Source organism: Harmonia axyridis, chromosome 6 (genome assembly GCF_914767665.1).
Source record: "Harmonia axyridis chromosome 6, icHarAxyr1.1, whole genome shotgun sequence".
Taxonomy (NCBI): Eukaryota; Metazoa; Arthropoda; class Insecta; order Coleoptera; family Coccinellidae; genus Harmonia; species Harmonia axyridis.
In genome coordinates, this window is record NC_059506.1 from 16683711 (window position 1) to 16699230 (window position 15520).

Below are 15520 nucleotides of genomic sequence, written 5' to 3' on the forward strand. Positions count from 1 at the left end.
ATTATTGTAGCTTTAATTAGAGGAAGTCTGATGTCATAGATATTTTTGACCTTAAAGCCTCGTATGACTAATCTTACTTTGTATCGTATAAGACCAGTTGCCTCTAATTTTCTCTCGAATACCATTTCGAGTCTATAATGTTTGCCTGTTTTACAGATATTTGAAGATTCCTTTTATCTACCAAAATCCAAACCTTATTTTGTATCATGGAATCAATTTCTTCTTTTATAGCTTCCTCGAAATTTTTAGTTCTCTATTTAATGAAGAAATAAGACAAAGCCTCACATCTTTTTTTTTTATCGGTTTTCTCATATTTACCTAAAATAATAATATTAATAGCTGATCTTTATTGATAACTAGTTATCCAAAGGGCAATCGACCAAGGTCGTTTAGCCCACTTTCTAAAATACTAAAATACTATTCTCTGAGTAATTTAAGAAACCTTGCATAGCTTACGTCCTCTACGATTTTCTTCAAGTGTAGCAGGGTATTGGCCTTTTTATCGGCAGTTCCCTTATTTTGGCTCTTTCGAATTTTTCATCCAATCCCAGTCGATTATATTTTCCTGGGTCTGTAATTTTTCTTTAGTGTCATCAAGTTATTTATTTCTATATACATCTTTGTAGGCAAGTTTCTTGTTAAATCTCACATGTAGCTCGAGCTTGAATGCCACGTCAAGTATCCTGTAGCGGTATAACCCACTAGGACAGCTTTCAGGACACATTTTCCAAATTCCAAGCTGGGTTTTGGAATCTTGATGTATGCGAACATCACAATACATAATAATACTTACAAATACTTCCAATACATCCAAATCTCTCAATTTGATCAAAGTGGCATTTTGCATTTGGTGCAAACTTTGTCAATGGTGTTTGATATCTGATAGACTTGTGTGTTCTGTTGTACACATCTATGGATGCATCAACACCAATCTCCCACATATTCTTAGGTAGTCTGGAATCAAACATGTATGTATGAACCTTCTTTTGGATCATCAAGTTAAACCTCTCCGCTCTCTCGTTCTCTATATTTTCTCTACTCAGTACTTCTGGGAATTTCCTTTCGGTAAATCTGTACCTTGATCTGACCTGATATAATATACCTTCTCATTTTTCTCCAACAAGTTTCTTGTTGATATTAAGTATTTCTTTAATGCTTCAGCCAACTCATCTTCTGTTTTAATGAATATGCTTTAGCAAGTCTCCAATAGTCTTCTATGTAGACATTAATGAATCTTTACTGACCTGGATGAGATGGTGGTTTAATAAGTCCCATCGTGTCAGTGTGTGTCAACTGGTTGTTTCTCAGCTTTCATTCTGTCTCTTCAAAGTGTAATTTCTCCATTGTCGATATGATACATACTTCACGTTCTAAGTTTTGGAGTGATTCCAAGTTATCGATCTAAATTACCTCTCTACTGATATGACTGCAATCCCAATTTTTCCTTGTTGCTCAGATTGTGTTTCATGTGTTTTGTCAGTTGAAACTTGTAGAACTTTTTCTTTAGTTGAAAAGATGAGATTATATTACTTCTCCCTCCCAATCGCAGATTCCGGTTCTCCCTCCGAACCTAATAACTCGTTATTGGAATGTGTCTGCGATTGCAAGCTCATCTCATCTTCTTGCTTATCGTTGCTTGACTCTCTAAAACAATCTCATTATTAACCTTATTGTAAAATCTTAGGATTTTGAATTGTCCTCTGAAACAATTTCATTATTAATCTCATTGTAAACTCTTAGGACTTGTTCTCTAAAACAAATTCATTGTTAACCTTATTGTAAACTCTTAGGACCTGTTATCTAAAACAGATTCATTATTAACCTTATTGTAAACTTTTAGGACTTGGACATCTAAGTAAATATTGAACCCAGAGTCTGCGAGTTTACGTAAGGGAAGTAAATTCTCAGAAATCTCTTTCTCTGCAAATACGTTTTGCAATTTCTTAGTATTCTCATTTCTAGAATCTAAATATAAGATTAACTCACCCTTACTATCGATTACAATGACTGCTATCTCGTTTTATTCGCTCTCTATACTCATATTTTGACATCTCTCAAAGTTTCTCAAGTCAGACAATCCTTTACGATATGGTCTGTTGCTACAGAATCTGCAAAGAAGTTAATGATTGGATCAAGTTTACCTGTTTTAGTTTCTCTATGCTCTATACTTCCAACCCTTCTTGCCTTGGAGCGACCCTCTTTGTTGAATCTCTTACTCTCTCTCATTCTCCTCTGGTTTACATGACTCCGTCTCTTAGTGTTGAGACGTGGCTTGTTCATCCTACCTCTACTCGATCCTCTAAATTGAACGTTTCGTTCGTGCCACAACCGAAGCAGAATCACTTACTTACTCTGTTGCCTCAAATTTGGAATCAGTTGACCAGTGTCTCTCTTTGTTACAACGGAAGCATTTTAATTTATGTACCCGTTGAACTTTTGGAATCTCCTCTTCAATTTCAGACCTCTTCTTAACCTCTAATCTCTCTGATCTCGTCTAAATTACCTTCTTGGTTTGGGGTCTGTCTCCTGGTCAGATCTGCATCTCTTAACTCGGATATGACTGGTAATACAGCCTGATAAAGTGCAGATCTTATCTTTTTGAGCAGTTAGCTCAATCACACCTCACACGCTTCATATTCTCTTACTATTGAGTCGAATCTTTCGCAGAAATCATCTACTGTTTCGTGTCTCTCCATTTTGAAAATGGAAATGCGAGATCTTACTGAAGTGTGCGTCACATTTGATTCGCACTTCCTGGAGAACCTCAAACCTCTACTTACTTCAACATGGTCTTAGGATATTGAAAGTTTTCTTTTAATAATTCTCCTCAATTCTGTTTATGATAATGTCTCATACTCAATTACTTCTCTTGGATTTGTTGGCCTTTGAAAAAGTTTGGTTAGTCGTACTTGGCTCTATGACGTCCAACAAATCGTTTGTCAAAAAGCTCTGATCATAGACTGTCCATCCAGATCTTAAAATTTGAATTCTGCTCTGTAACATGGATTAATTTTAAATACCTGGGTTTTCTAGTACTCCAGAATTTTAACCCCAAAAATTATTCTCTTAACTCTAATCACCTCTGTAAAATGAATTAATTTTTATTAAATACAGCTGGGTTTTCTCAAACTCTTAAATCTCTAAAATTCAACCTCAAAATTTTCTTATAACTCTAATTACCTCTGTAACATGAATAAATTTTTATATACCTGGGTTTTCTCACACTCTAATCTCTAATATTCTCTTCTCTACTCTACTCTATTGTCGACAATTTCTACTCTCTCAAATCTCTAATATCTCAAAAGGGGGTTTTGTGTAATGACTCTAAAATTTCTCTAGCATCTCTCATCTAGTCTCTTACGTATCACTCGTTGATACTGCTCTAGTCAGCTAAAATCAAGGAAATTTGCAATTATTAATTGCATGAAAAACTTACATTGGTTCTGACAATTCTCTCTTTCCTCGTAATGCATGAAACTTATATCTTCTGCACTTACGGAAATGGTGGAATCGCTATGATAATCCACCAATGGTTTTCCTTGATTTCCTTTGGCTGCCATCTATTTCAGGATTTATGAAACAAAATATTTATATTATGTATTCTAAGATTTTTGTGCATTATATGCTCTCTTAGTACATCTACTACCAGGTATAAGATATAAAATTTTGTTTCGTGCTTCTGTATTTCCTCAGACGCACAGCAATCTGATACAATCCGAAACAGGACTATTTAAGTTTTCAAGCTTCACCACCTCGTACATGTAAACCTTACTACAAAAGCGGTATCACGCATTGCAATGAAAACCTGTTGAGTTAGGTATGGCCATTTTACAAGTACGGGATGAATACTTGAATCCTATAATATCCCTAGCTTACAAACAAACAACACAGCACAGCAAGCATTGTATGAAAGAAGCCCTGAAATAATAGTTATCACTAATCTTACCATACTGCAGTTTTTGTAGTTTAGTGAAATAAATAATTCCCCAAATTTTTTCATCAATATATATAGTCTCAAAACATCTCAATCTCTGGATTATGTTTATGGAATGTGAAACATCCAATTTTACATGCTCCAAGCAATGTATGTAGAATCTTCAAATCTACATGCTCCAATTCTCTAGGTGTGGTTTGTAAATTCTATAAAATTATTCAATCTAAAACAGAAAGTATGTTAGCACAATTTCTAAAGTTTACATAATCTCAGGCTCTGAAAGGTTCAAATAAACACTCTAAAATTTCCTCATGTAAACCTCTCGAATGATGTATGTACATCTCTCAAATTATGACTCTGAAAAATACTCTAAATTCACATAATATAACTTTCTCAAATGATGAATGTGAAATCTCTAAATTTACAAACATCTAAATCAATTTGATACAATGAGTATGCAGAATCTACATCTGCATAATCTAAATCTATAAAACATGTGTATATTAAAATATCTCATTTCTCTAATCTGAATCTCTATCATCTGAATCTATAAAACATGTGTATAGCAAAATATCTCATTTCTCTAATCTGAATCTTAATCATCTAAATCTATAAAACATGTGTATAGCAAAATATCTCATTTCTCTAATCTGAATCTTAATCATCTAAATCTATAAAACATGTGTATAGCAAAATATCTCATTTCTCTAATCTGAATCTATCATTTAAATCTATAAAACTTGTGTATAGCAAAATATCTCGTTTCTCTAAACATCAACTGTCAATAACCGTTAAGAATCAAAGTTGATTCCTTGTCTAATAGATAGGTAAACACATTAACCAAATATAGTATATACTGTATAACAGGAATTCTCTATTTCAGGAATGAATATGAAATAAATCATTTCCATTCACCGAACTAACTAAAATATCTCTAGCCTCATAATTAAGTTGAAATTCAACTTACCTCAATGTTTTTCTCGTTGTTTACACAACATATTTTCAGAATAAGTGTTTACCTTGTTGCGCAGTGGAAGCGTGCACTGGAGCCCATTACCTATTGGAATATATATTTGGGTTATATTAAATACAGAGTATTCACTAATACACAGATGATGATATTAATCGTTTATTCTCAAGACACTCTAGTAAGTCTAACTCTATCTCTAACAAGTACAGTTCACAAGGCCGGGCAGAAGCCCTGACAGAAGGGGCTTGACAGACGGCCGGGTGGAAGGAACTAATACACTTATGTTATGTCCCATAAAGAGAATAGTACCTCTATTTTTTCTCGCAGCATGTAGTAACTAATATATATATTTTTTTTTCACTGCTCGCATTTTTTTTTCTATATTTATTTATTTACTTTTAACTATTTTTCAATTTTATTATTTCTGTAGAAATGAAATTTGCAATCTAAATGCTAGATATGTTTTAACTAGTTTAATTGAGATATCAACGCTCATTTTGACTCATAACTTATGTCTTAACTTTGACTGAAACTTGGCTCTCTTCTGGCCTCAATAGTGATATTCTGCAAATACCAGGTTATGTCTTCGTGAGAAGGGATAGAGAGGGAAGGGGAGGTGGAGTTGCACTTCTATAAGGCAAACTTTTAAACATCAAATAAATTCTATTGGACAGCAGGTGAGTGGAGATACTGAGTATCTAATTATAGAGTTAAAAGTTGGTTCTCGCAAGATAGTTATTGCTACCTTTTATCGCCCTCCTCATTTTAATTTGAATAGTTTTGTGAATGACGTTGACATCATATTTGATAGTAAATCACCAGCTGCGGACGAGATATTGTGTCTCGGTGATAGGAATGTTGATATTTTGGGACCCGAAGGTCCTTTGACGACGTGCCTGGGTTCTTATGGCTTGAGGTAGTTTTTGAATGAACCAACAAGAATAACTCGGTCTACTTCAAGCTTAATTGATTCGATATTTCTTACTAGAGAGGATTTGCTCACAGAGGTTGGTACAGTGGATACATCTGATATTTCTGATCACCGGTTGGTTTACGTTAAATTGAATTTAAAATGTCTAAAAATGAAGCCTAAATTCATAAAATACCATGACTTTCGTGGTTTTGACCTGATAGATTTTCATATAAATCTGGAAAATCTTCCTTGGCATCGTTTGATAGCTGAGGATGATATTGATGGTAGACATTTTTAATTGCTTAAGCAATTAAAAATTCTAGATATTTTTGATAAACATGCACCACTTATTGAGGGAAGAGTGACTAAACCTTCGGCACCATGGCCGACATATAATCTCAAATTATTAATGAAGCAGAAAGACACAGCGCTTCAAAAGTTCAAAAAACCACGTTCGTCAGGTGATTGGGAACTATACAAACAAATTCGTAATTGCACAGTTTATATGATTAGAAATGAGAAAAAAATATTTTGAATTGATAAGCGCTCAGCACAGTCCCTCAAAATCTTGGAAAGCTTTACGTGATCTCAAATTTTGTTCATTGAATATCACTAATTTACCAACATCTTTTTCTGATCCGGATGCTATAGGAAACCATTTTTCATCTTTTTCAAATGCTAATAATCATATATTGTTCATATCATAAATGTGTGCATTGAATCTTGCTATTTACCTTATTTGTGGAAGGTTCCCTGGGTAAACCCATTCCGAAGGTAAGGAACCCCTCGTCTTTTTCTGATCTAAGAACTATCAGTATACTGCCATTCTTGTCGAAGATTTTTGAGACAGTACTTCATAATCAAATGATACATTATCTGAGATCAAGCAATATATTACCAGACTCACAATGTGGTTTTATAAAAAACTATAGCACTGCTACTGCACTTGCTGCTGTGACCGGTGATATCATGGAGGCCTATGATGAGGGGTTGTCCAGTATCCTCGTGCTGCTAGACTACTCAAAGGCTTTTGACACAATCAACCATGAATTTTTGATTGCTAAAATGAAATATTACGGCTTTGATCTTACGTCGTTGCCATTGATCAGATCTTACTTAGGTAACAGAACTCAGTATATATCCAGCAATAATACTTTGTCATCTCCGACTAAAATTCTTGCTGGTGTACCCCAAGGTTCAGTGCTTGGACCATTGCTATTCATAACTTATACTGCTGACATAATGAGATCTATAACCCATTGCAAATTACTAGCTTACGCAGATGACTTCCAACAATATTATCATTTTCCTAAAGAATCATATGAAGAGGCTTCTCGTATAATCAACAATATTTTACATCTTGTGCAGGAACTATCTACCGTAAGTACCTACCGTACATAATTCAGTCCTCAATCCAGAGAAGTCAAAAGTAATGTGTTTTGTCAACAAATATACTGTAGTTTCCTTAAATCAAATATGTGTATTGAATTGAATAATCATCGCTTGGAGTTCACTGATGTCGCTAAAAATTTGGGTTTAATAATGGATACCGATTTACGCTTTTCAGAACATCTAAAAAGTTCACTCATGAGGGCATATTCAAACTGGAGACTTATATACCCCAACCGGCATATACTTGATATAAAGACCAAGAGAACTCTTTGTGAATCTCTTGTCTTATTCCAAATCACATATTGTGATTTTATCTATGGGAGTGTTTGACTAAGATTAATCGCGATAGAATACAAAGAGTGCAGAAATCGTGTTTCAGGTTGATACATGGTGTAAAGAAGTATGATCCTATTAGTTATAAAATCAGGGAGGATGAGAGTCTTTTTATGGAATCGAGGAGAAATTATCACCTAGGTACTTTCACTCATAAGCTTCTTTGTCATGCCGAGGCTCCACCTTTCCTCTGGAAGAGATTCGTTCGTCATAATAACGTTCATTCGAGAGTAGGGCTGGGAATCATGAATGAATGATTTGAATATTCGAATAATCATTGAATGATTATTCGAATAATTGCATTTTGCATTATTCGAATAATTGCATTTTGCATTATTCGAATAATCATGAATATTCACTGAATAGTTGAATAATCAATGACTACTTTTCTATTCATGAGTAATTAGTGAATAGTCGAGTATTCACTGAATAGTTGAATAATCAATGACTACTTTTCTATTCATGAATAATCAGTGAATAGTTGAGTATTCACTGATTATTCAGTGAATAGTTTTTTATTCAGTGAGTAGTTGGATATTTATGTTACGAATGAAATTTTGAATGATCACTTGACTCACTATTCAGGAATGATTAAAACAAGGTTTTGTGATTCACTACGGACAAATCGTTTTATTAATATTTAAATAACTGGAAATTACATAATATTGAAATTGATAGATACAATTGAATTGAAATTATTCATTTAATAGTAGTAGAAAAAGGTATTCAGTCAAAGAAAAATTAATAAAATTCGGATTTCATAAATGAAAAAATATAAAAATGGAATATAAGATTCTAACATATGAATTTAGCAACAAAGAGTTCTAATAATAATAATATAAGATTCTACATTCGAAAATGTAAGCTTGCCTTCCTATTCCGTATGCATTGCTATTTCTAGACATTGCTCTATTTCAGTGGTCAAATATTGTTTTATGTATTCTGAATAGCGAACCGACGAATCTTTATATTCTTTTAAATCTATGGCTTAAAATGTACACACATCGACTGAAATAACATCCTTCCCTAACAAAACTGAATCAGAAAAAAAAAGTTTTTTGAGAATTCCGTACCTATAATTGATCACGAAGTGTATTCTTGAAGAATTTAATGTTCTCAGAATCCGCTTGATCATTCTTTTTGTACATCTAGACCTGTAAAGGGTCTATGTAGATTGTATTGTCCCAGCGAAGGTTTTACTGCGCCTATTTAAGCATCTATTGTATTTTGTACGTTGTCATGTGATAAAAAAATCTCTGTATTTACCAAACGACAATTTGATCATAAAAAAAGAACAATTTTTTCGGTAAAATCAGAAGACTCCCGACTTTTCCAGGAATAACGAACGTTTTTACATTTATGCATCAGATTATAGTAAACTTTGTTCAATATTACCTGTTCGTTAAATAGATCTGTTAAATATTTATGCATATTTTTGCTAGATCTCAAAGAAGATTTTAATATTCATTGAATAAACATTTATATCATAAGAGCACAGAAAATATTCGATTATCCACGAGAGCGCAACTAGACTGGTCGTTCGCGAAATACGTCGAGTGAAGAGTTCGTATAATCAAAATATAAATTAAATTTTTAATTTCTTATTTATTAATTGAACTATAATCGTAGCGCTGCCTTTTGCAAAATTCAATGACATTTCACTGAGTTTGACTTTTATTTTTTTGGCGAACGTCCAATTACGTTACTGTGGAAATGATCGCAATACGCTCTATTATTGATGACGTCACACACCGCCATTTTAGTTCTCCTGTCAGTGTTCGGAATCCAAACAAATAAATTGTCGTTCAAATTAGTACGTTGTCGTTGAAGAAATTGGCTTATTTTGATGAATAAGATTAATCAAGGAACGATTTTTCTATCAATTGATAGACAGAAGGAACGAGATTAATGCCGTAAGTTCGAACTTGAGGTTCAACATTCAACGGCTTTTTACAAAATCTGGGGAATGATACAGGATTCAAAGTTACTGGTATTAACCTCGTTCCTCTTCTATCAATTAATACTGAAATCGTTCCTCAAATACTCTTATTTATGAAAATAAGCCAATTCCTTCCAACGACACTGTACTAATTTGAATGACAATTTATTTGTTTGGATTCCGAACACTGACAGGAGAACCAAAAATGGCGGTGTGTGACGTCACACTAAGAGAGCGTATATGGCGAGAGGCAAAACACCAAAACGATTATACCACGTCGCAAAGGGTATATTCACTCATCAAAACGCTCGGATTTTATTGGTTCATTAAAACATGAGTTTAATCACTGAATATTGACTGAATATTCATTGAATAATCACTGAATAAACATTGAATAATCACTGAATAATCATTGAATAATCACTGAATAATCATTGAATAATCACTGAATAATCAACGAATAGTTGAATAATCATGACTACTCATGAATAATCAAGCATGAATATTTGTTTGAATGAATTATTCGAATAATCGAATAAATTTAAGGATGAATATTCGAATACAAAAAGGCGAAAAAGTCCCAGCCCTATTCGAGAGTTACAAGATTTCAGGATAAATTTGTAGTGCCGAGACATAAAACAGCTTTATTTCAGAGAAGTTTCATCTTTCAGTCAATAACATTTTACAACTCCCTACCGAATGAGTTCAAATTGTTGAATATCAATAAGTTCAAGTATAAAGTTAAAAAGTATTTGTTGTGTCTTCATGCTGTGGGATTCGGGTGCTCATTGGGTATACATTTCATATTTTGTTTTATATCTAGATATATATTGCTGACTTGTTAATTATTATGTTAGATGCCAGCTCATTGCCGGTTTGGAGAGGGCTGAGTTTGAATAGCAGTCTGCTAGACTTCGCCTTCCGCTGCTAGATGATGGGTTCATGTATTTCTCTATTTTTTTTTGTGAAATAAAGACGTCATTTATTTATTTATTTATGCCAACCATCTTCGATTTTGAAATGCCCTTTTAAACGGTTATTACTGTCCGTCCTAGTACAAGTTTCGTAAATCGTTTGTACAAAAAGTCATTCACATGGTTCACCGATGGATCAAAATCAGAGAGAGGTACTGGCATTGGGGTATATGGACCTAAAGTGAGGATCTCCTAAAGCCCTGTGAAGTGAGCCCTCTATTTTACAGACCGAGATACTGACTGTTTACATTTTCACTCAGGAATGTCTTAAAATGAAACTCAAGGGGGTGCATCATGTCTACATCACCACCGACAGCCAGACCACGCTGAGATCCCTGGAATCGTACTACCAGGGGTCTCTGTTGACCTGGGAGAGCCGTAACATCATAAGGCAACTGGCTAGAGGCAATAAAGTGACTCTACTATGGGTACCAGGGCACTGTGGTGTTGAAGGAAACGAAAAAGCTGATGAACTTGCAAAAAGTGCATCAATGTTAACACCTGCTGGACCTGAGCCTTTCTGTGTTCTAGGAAAAGACCAATATAAGGCAGCGGTATAGAAATGGGAGTTGAATAACAGGATAACCCACTGGACTAAAACTCCTGGACTTACTCAAGCCAATAAATTCGTGATGATTGCACCTGTCACGAGCCGAGCTTCGGGTGATGGTGGGCCTGCTGACGGGGCACTGTCGATGCAAACATCATTTGTACCGTATGAGAAAGTCAGCAGATGAGATTTCCAGGCTCTGTGGATCAGAAGCAGAAACAACTGAACACATAGTATGCAAGTGTCCAGAGCTGGCTGGCCTAAGAACCATTCATATGGGGAAGTCGGTCCTGGATACCCGTGAGGTAACGGCCAAGGTCCCTAAGGAGATTGTCAGTTTAATCAACGCCATTGACGACCTCCTTAGGTTTCCATGTAGGGTAGAGAACAAAAGATCATCATGGTCGCTGTTCCCGGAAGGCTTACCGAGCCACAACGACCCCAGTTCAAATAATAAAATAAAAAAATTTTAATAGATTTATTTGTGTTTTTTCTTATAAAATGCAGATGGTAATATAGGAGTCCGAAGTTGAATGGGCTTTCTGTATGAGTATTAGACATCATTTTTTCGATTTTGGTGAAATTAAATTAAAACTGATGATTTTTTTCTTTTATTTTCGTTAGTGACTTTTGAACTGTAGCTTCAACGTATAAACTGAGAATTTACTGAAATATGCTAAAGATAATGACTTAATAATGAGTAGATAGCGCATAGAGAATGAGAAATCGACTCGAACAGAAAAGTGAGCAATGAACAATGTTTACAACTCGTGCTCAGAGTCCTGTAACCCCTTTGTAACAACACAAAATGCCCGAGCACAGTCGTTTGTTTTAAGTCGTATTTTATAATTGTAAGCTGATAATTGACAATGACCTTGGGCTGTCTTCTGACGAAGGACTCTCAATGTAATAATCAAAAGTTCAGCGTTTATCAGGAACACCAATCAGGAATTTAGTAAACAAAAAATAGCAACAAAAAAAATTGAAAATCAGAGTACAGAAATTAATAATAATCCAAATTGAGCTGATGACTTTTCTGTTTCTGAAACAACCAGAATTTACATAGAATATATCAATACTTATGTACTTATTTAGATGTAGATTATTTCAGAAAAGATCTCTTTCAAAATATAACGAACGAAATATATAAAAGAATAATAGGAAAAATATTCTCTACATAAAAGTTTTGTGAAAATATTCATAATTGAGTAATAAATCATTACTTCATTTATGACAGAAATTCCCAATAGTAAAAACGAAGGTACCGGGTTTTTCACCATAATTTGACCCCCCCTTTAACTTTATTACTAATAGAGGTACAAAAAAATGTTTTCAACGAAAGTTTCACGAAATCGACTAGTGTTTTCTAAAATGATTTCAAAAAATTAAATAGATACAGAGTGGGCAACATATTGAATGCAACTTCATTTTTTCAAATGGAACATCCTGTATATTTTTCCATATTTGACTAGCTCTTTTTCCCCTGATTTTGAATATATAACATATGTTTGGTCTATCTCTCTTATTCTGAGTACCACAGAGTTTCAAATTTTAAGAATCACCTAGCATGCTCCAGTAATCAGTTTTCACGTGGTAGGCTGCGATAACTCAAAATGCCCTTTTTTGAGTTATCTCGTTGTTAACGATATATGACATACGTTTTTCACTATAAATTGGAACTCTTAAAAGGGCATTTTGAGTTATCGCAGCCTACTACTTGAAAACTGATTACTGAGCATACTAGGTGGTTCTTAAAATTTGAAACTCTGTAGTACTCAGAATGAGAAAGATAGACCAAACATGTTATATATTCGAAATCAGGGGAAAAAGAGCTAGTCAAATATAGAAAAATATACAGGTGTTCCATTTGAAAAAATGAAGTTGCATGCAATATGTTGCCCACTCTGTATATATTTAATTTTTTGAAATCAGTTCAGAAAACACTAGTCGATTTCATGAAACTTTTCGTTGAAAACATTTTTTTGTTCCTCTTTTAGTAACAAAGTAAAGGGGGGGGTTAAATTATGGTGAAAAACCCGGTACATTTAAACAGCAATAATAAGTATTTAAAATCGTTTGGTTGTAATAAATTATATAATAACGAATAAAAAAATTTCATTTCACATAAAATGATGAGATGTTAAAATGGCGGATGCATTCCTTTGTCATAATAAATCTTCTTCTTCTTCCTCTTTTATTTAGGTCGTAACCTGTTCTTCTTCACGGTGTCTCTACCCAGGTGGATACCCAGCTCTCCAGCCACCTTTTTCTTGGTCTTCCTACGTGTCTCCTTCCAGTGGGTTTTCGATCTCGTGCTATCTTTATAAGTCTTTCATAGCCATGATGATCATTCCATTCTCTGCGTCTCTTCCTGACGAATTTCCCGATGTCTACCACTCCACATTCTTCCCTTATCGCCGAGTTCCTTATGCGATCTCTTCTGGTTTTTCCAACTATATTCCTCAGTGTACTCATTTCGGCCGTACGTAATAGTTGTTTAGTCGTACTCGTGTCAGCTCGTGTCTCCGCAGCGTAAGTCAATACGGGCCTTAACATCGTTTCATAGATCTTAACTTTACTCTCTGTCTTGAGGTATTTATTTTTCCATGTTACGTCTCTCAGATATCCAGATATGCGTGTTTCCTTCATAACCTGTTGTCTGACTTCTTTAGCCCCGGTGCACACATACGACTTTTGCAGTCACGACACCGTTGCTGTGTCGTACTTGCGACCTGTGGTACAAAGAATCAAATGGGAGCATGCACACTACCCGCCGTCAGTGTTGCCGAAAACACCGATTTATTGGTATTTATAGGTACCGCTTTGACAACTACTCTCCCGATATACCGAAAGGTGATAAATATATACCGTCTTTTCAATTTCATAGATATGATGTCGAAATTGAATCTTTTACCGAAAATTTAATTATTTTTCATAATAAGATGCATAGAGAAGAGATAAGATGAACATATCTTGCTCGATTTAGATGAATTAAGATTAACAAGGGTCGTGGGCCTTCATTACCGGAAAGTTACAGAACAACGGGGTTTTCCAAATTCCTAGAAACTTGTAACTCTGGGATTTCTGGCTTATATATGTTTAGTATTACTTAAAATATATTTAACTTGTCCCTCGTGGTCAGAGCCGTATCTAGGTACAATTGCGCCTGTGGCAATATGTTAGACAGCGCCTCCCATTTTCGATGATTTTTTTTTCACCCATTATATTTTCTTATAATATTTTTTTATTCATAATTTGAGTCATATGCTTTCGTTGAAGTTTTAAAATAATAACCAATATTATACAGGGTGTATATGATATAGTTGCGAAAAAATTCGGGGAGAAATTACTTGTCGAAAAATAGGGTGGGTTTTTCATATAAACATTTTTTTTTGCGCCTCCATCTCCTTAGCTGTAGCCCCCTAAAGATGGCTCCCGAAAAGTAGTTTTCAATTTGTGAAAAGTTTATAACTGTTGTTTTTTTTTTGTTTCATTCATTTTATATTTGTACCATTTCTCGATAAAATCTTCGTTTTGACATCCGCCTATTGGATAAATTTGAGGTCGAAAATAATTCCAACCTCCACAACTCAGACGTATTATTTTTTGATGTTTTTTTTTTTCGAAAACTGTTAATAAAAGCAAAAAATTACAAGAGACCTCAGTTAAGAATAGATTAATCTATTCAAAATTAATTTCTCATTGTAAAATATGAATAAAGAAAAACTTATCGCGAAACAAGTTTGGAGGGTGGCTTTTTCTACCCCTTGGAATCATAGAGAAACACCACCAACAATTTTTTCGAATGCCTTCTCGCTCGCATGAAATGTCAGCTCAACTTTATTTTTGTGAATTTTTTGGTTTTCAAGAGAAAAATGATGTCAAAACGATATTTTTTTGAGAACTGTTACAAATATAAAATGAATGTAACAAAAAACATTTATCAACTTTCCACAAATTAAAAACTACTTTTTCCACTAAGCGGGAGAGAAAAAGAAACCGCCGCACTTCAAAAATAGATGGTACCGTTTGTCGAAGAAATACCGACAAGTTTGATAAAGCGCAAAAAACTCGTTAAAATAGGGGTAATAACACATGTCGAAGCTCAACCCTAATATTTATGATCTGAATGCGGCACCTTTGAACATACCGACGCTCAACAGATATATTTATGACTAGATTACGGCACGCTTGAACATAGCCACATTTATATTATTTCTTCCCTTAAACTAAAGTTTTGTTGATCTTGAGATCATTTTGGGCAAATTCTATGGAAGGCTAGCAATATTTTAAATGTTTCCAGATTTCTCGGCATCGCTCTTTGCGAGGCGTATATAGGTATAACATGAAAACCAAATTGTGATCTTTCGAATTATTTCGCCTGGAGCTCCAATATTTTTTTCTTTTGATATTTTTGGGCGCCCCTGTGGGCCTTGCGCCCGTGGCAAGTGCCACCTTTGCCACGCCCTAGATACGGTACTGCTCGTGGTCACGTGACATGAGGCTTACTTTCTA

General features: G+C 34.4%; 1 protein-coding gene across 5 annotated transcripts in view; it reads left to right on the forward strand.

Moving 5' to 3' along the window:
- The window catches only part of LOC123681983 (androglobin-like), an 81386-nt gene that overhangs the window by 31284 nt on the left and 34582 nt on the right, over positions 1-15520 (forward strand). The window lies entirely within an intron of this gene.